Raw genomic sequence first — 5,103 nt, 5'->3', positions numbered from 1 at the left:
GCATATCAAAGAGAACATCTTGGAATTTGCTAATTTTTAAAAAAGAAACTAAAGAAATATTAATAACTACCAATGTGTATGCATGCTCTCCTATCTGTACAAAATCTTTTTTAATGTCAAATTTTTAATGTTTCAGTCATTTGAGATCATCGATTTCAATCAATTATTTACAATTAAAATGAAATACAGATAGAGAAATATTACCTTCTTAGGTGCTGTTGGTTTGGAAGACACAAAATAGCATTCCTTCCCTTGGGCTGTCTGCAAATGCAGTTTATTGAGCATCACTTTTAATGTAAGTTAACAGAAAATCCTATATGTGGTAGCAGATTTTCAGTTGGTTTGGACATTTTGTACCACAAAATTTATCAAAACTGCAAATGCCTTTATGGGGTATCTTTGATCTTTCCATAAGCTTTTCCATAAATGTTATGCATCTGGCTAGAAATGCTACAAGATAACTGTAAGCCATTCAGAAGCATTGATGAATAAGAACTAAGTTTTGACATGCAACGATCATTTTTGTGAGGAAGAACATCTTGATAACTATCCACTAGTAATGTAAAATGTTTATTCTTAAATTTTTTATAACTTTTTACGTCAAGTTGTAAAAAGTGAAATAATTTATATTAAATTATTTTTCCAGAAACAAATTCTTTAGTATTAGTCTTATATTTGTTTACTACTGTGCAAAGAATATTTTGATATTAATAAATTCAGTTAATCAGTACATAATAACAGCATGTAGTGAGGGGAAAGTAGGGTTCTTCTGCTTTTATTGCTATTACTGTTTGAAGTAACTACTTATAAAAGATACTGTTTTAGTTAGACTAAGGATATAGTTTTAATCACCAAATTTTAACCTTGTTATTTGATTTGTTGGGAGTTTTAACTATGAGGTGCTACTGTAATGTAATAATGGTGTCACTTCAAAAGCACTACTGGTTTTAGTAATGTTCATTGTATAACTGTACATTAATTTAGAGAGTGTCTTAATGTATTTCAGAATTGGCATTTTAGATTTTAAATTTAAATTGACAAGTTCTTTTCTATACATAATCTACATTTTCTTGATTATAATTTTCTTGTTTTCTCTCCTGGAAATAATGGTGCAATTAAGTAGTACAATGGAACAAGAGATAAGTCTGGACATTAAGACTGACAAACTGAACAAAATATAGTTCATTTTAGCATTTTGCCATTTGCCAAAATTTAGTAATTTGCTAAAATAATCATGTTTTAACCTTACAAAGTTTTATATGTGACCAAAGAAAATGAACTTAAAATTGGTCCTTAGTGTTTGATGGATTTATTCTGCATTTGTATATTTAATAAAAACTGTCATGTCACAAAGTATTTGTGGTTTGTGTGGTTTATGTCAATAGCATCCTAGGCTATTAATTTTAAATGCAGTTACTTCTTATTTGTTTTGTGGATTATCAAACTCTTCCAGATTAGTTTTTATTCTCTCCACACCTTGCCATCTCCATTTTGACTATATCATTCATAATGAACTTCTTCACCCAAGATCAGGAAGAGAAAATATCTTCTCCAACTATCATGCCATACACGAACTACATCTTCTTGCAGTATTTGGTACAGTGAGTTTCTTTTGTCTTGTGTGCTTCTATTATACAGAAAATATTGTTTGCTGTTTAAAATAATTTAGTTAAGTAGATTTTTACATGTTAAGGATAAAAAATGGCATTTAAATGGAAACATAAGCATAATCTTCCTCTATTATCCTGAATAAAAGAGTTGGCAGAATAAGTTCTAATATGTGAAAGCAAAATCAAGATCTGAGGCTTAAAAAAATTGTTTAGATTGTGCTTTTATTCAAATTGAAGAATGTGATTTCTCATGAAATCTCTGGGCTATTTCATTATTTCTGACTTCACTGTTAAAGAAGCCAATGCTATTGGCTGCTGGGGGTCTAATTCTGTTCAGCAGAATAGATCCCTTCATGTGAGAGGATAATAACAATATAAGGAGACTAAAAGGCAGTTGCATTCTCTTCCCTCTTTCCTCCAATTTATTTCATTTCCAATCCACAAATAACATCTGAGCAAGTAAAGGCTGATTTGCAATTCCTTCAGGGGTGTTATGATTCATATCTGTGAGGGCTTCCAGAGAACCAACCCACCCTTTCACACTTAGGTGTGGTCCTCAACAACTGTTCAAAAACAATTTTTGCTTTTGGTAATGTATACTATCATGTGTGCTGATCTCTTTATTCCATTAGCAAGATATGCTTTAGTTGTTGGATTATTGATAGGCAAAGATTTTCTTTGGAGTGTCTTGGTCTTCAAGTACAATGGAAGCTGATTATACTTTAAGAGATACATCAATACCTTATGGAGTATGGAATCACTGTCTATGACCAATTAAAATTATTGTTGTCTTCCCTATCTAAAGTTCATATGAGAGTTTTGGGTGCTCTTGGGAACATAATTTAAAACATAATACCTCTTTATTAAATTGGTTTAGATTTTCTTAATTTAGTTGAGTCTTGATGCATGTGATTCATGAGATCTTTAAAGATAACAGATACATAATTTTATATATATAATAATGTTATATGTAACATAATATATAATAAGTTAAAAAGAGAAAAGTAAGTGAAATTCAGATATATAGTACACAAATAGGAAAAAAAAACCAAATTATATAACAGTCAGGATGCAGATAATTAAAAGCAAGTAAACCAGAATCAATAAAAATCAAGAACCAAGGTACCCAGGGCATTTTCCAGTCTTCTCATAATCAAGCACTACATAGTTTGCAAAGGACTATCATAGTTTCAATTCTTCTGACTAATATTACATAAGGGTTATGACAAATATCTAAATGTTCATCGAATGCAATCATACAACACAATATCATGCAAAACTTATAAGAAACTCATTTATAGGAAGAATATTTTGATAACTCTAATATCCCCAAATAAGAATACACAATGAAAACTACTAAAAAAAAAAAAAAAAAAAAAAACCCTTTATACACACACACACACACACACACACAAACACATATAGGTAGGTTTTCATTTGAATTAGTTATACTAGTTAGTAACAGTTTCTGATGATTATATAAAATTTCAGAAAGGATCTTATTTATGTGTAGTAAATTGATACTGTTCTTTATCTACAAATCTTGATGTTGAGTTGCTTGTTGACAGATTGCAGTCAGTTTATATTGAAAATCATGGAGATAATTATATTGCTTTATGGTCTGTATGGCTCCATATCCTATTAAATTTGGAAGGATGTCAATTGCCTGCTGTGGTGATACTATATCAGACAGATATAGTAGGAGACACAAAAAAAAAAAAAAAAAAAAAAAAAAAAAAAAAAAAAAAAAAAAAAAAAAAAAAACAAGATCATCCAAGCCCTCCATTATAATGTATTCAGTTTTTCTGGTTAGTTTAAAGATAGACTACAAGCTCCTGCAGGATTCTGTAGCATAGTTCTGTGGCAGAGGTATGCCTATCTGCGATAAATGGCAATGAATGATGATTCAGTGTTGTTGATAGATGTCTAAAAGGTTTGGTACCTTGTAAAGGGCTGAAACTGTTAAAAGGTGTCTTGAATCAGACAAGCGAGCACTTAAGACTAATTACCTGTGGACAATGATTCTATTAGCATATGTTTGGAAAAATGGCCCTTCTCATTGTTCCATGCTGGCTCAATGTTTGGTGTATACAGATAATTGTAGGTAAGGATTAAGGGGTGGGGTGAGAGAGGCCAGAGAACTTCACTTTGCAGCAGGACCAGGAGAAGGGAGATTGGTGGCAAGCTTGTGGCAGTTTGTCTGTCTCCTTCACTTTTCCCCCTGAAGACCAGGTTGGTGGTGAGTTTGTGGCAGTTTGTCTCTTCCCCTGAAGACCAAGGACTTTTATTTATCCTGACTCGGGCTGTTCCTGAGGCCTCCTCAGGGAGGCTCCTAGGGAGCTAGCCCAGACTTTACAGTACCTGATATTTTGAAAGCTCTCTTCTGTTTCAAAGCACAAAAATATATACACAAAAAAATTGTTTACTATAGTTTTTTAGTTTTACCATGTCCTTTTAGAAATTTCTCCTAACATCTTTACATCTACAACCTAGAAGAAAACATAAATCTAAAAACTGAGAACATTTCACAAGGGGCAAAGGTTGTTATGGTACCTAAAATGGATTCTGTTCGTTTTCAACTGGCTTTTCATCTGATGAGTCAAACTCACTCACCCTCATCACCTTCACAGTGAGGCTGCCAGGAGCCCAACCTCTACAAAATCTTTGTAGGCATTAGCTATACACAAAATTAAAATATACTTATTGTTAGGGAAATCATGATTCAAGAAGGCTAATAGTAACAGTTTTTGGTTCAGCAGCTCCTAAAAAAGGGAGTTACTTCTCTTAGTCCTAAGGCAGTAGGTATATGTAGGACAAAAAATACAGAATTACAATAAGCTAAGCTCAGAGTCTAGCAGAAGGAATAGATGGCAGTGCAGGAAATGGACTAGATTGCTTTAGGGAAATTGCAAAGTTCCCTAAATTACCCCAAGCTTGCTATGGAAACATTCTATTAATATTGTATGACAGTGAGACATGGAATGTAATAGTCTTTGAAGAATTAAAAATGTATATCACACAAAGAGTAATAGAGAGAAGCACGGTAAGTATGAGCAAGCTTCAACAGATAATCAATGAGAATCTTTAAAGAACAAGAATAAGAGATGTTATCATGGAAATGTATGATAGAAAGAAATGATGGATTAGCCATTTCTCAAAAAAGTGAGATAACAGATAGTTATAGTCAAGGTGGAACCCTGTGGCAAAACTTATATAAGAACACAAACAACAATCTTGCAACTTGGGCAGGCATGCATGGGCTATGATCTCTGCAAGGGAATTTCCAACTCAATGAAATCACAGGTCCATCAGAATATTTAAATATTTGAAGTGATCAGACCTAGGGATAAGATAAGAGTGGCTCCTTCATTTAAAAAAAGATTTTTTTTAAATCCCTGGCTTTTGAAATAAAAAAGCTTGACAGATCATATTCTTCTCAGGAGGAATACTTTTAGCCAAGGATTGCAGCTAAAGTCAAAAGTTAGAAACAGAT

At 32.4% G+C, this 5,103-nt stretch overlaps 1 pseudogene; it reads right to left on the bottom strand.

Annotated features, from left to right (window-relative positions):
- Positions 1 to 3,144: 3,144 nt before the first annotated feature.
- Positions 3,145 to 4,380, bottom strand: LOC116419507 (annotated as a pseudogene).
- Between the last annotated feature and the right edge of the window lie 723 nt (positions 4,381 to 5,103).

Source organism: Sarcophilus harrisii, chromosome 5 (genome assembly GCF_902635505.1).
Source record: "Sarcophilus harrisii chromosome 5, mSarHar1.11, whole genome shotgun sequence".
Classification (NCBI taxonomy): Eukaryota; Metazoa; Chordata; class Mammalia; order Dasyuromorphia; family Dasyuridae; genus Sarcophilus; species Sarcophilus harrisii.
Note: the sequence above shows the minus strand (reverse complement) of the source record. Positions and strands in the feature narration are given on the sequence as shown.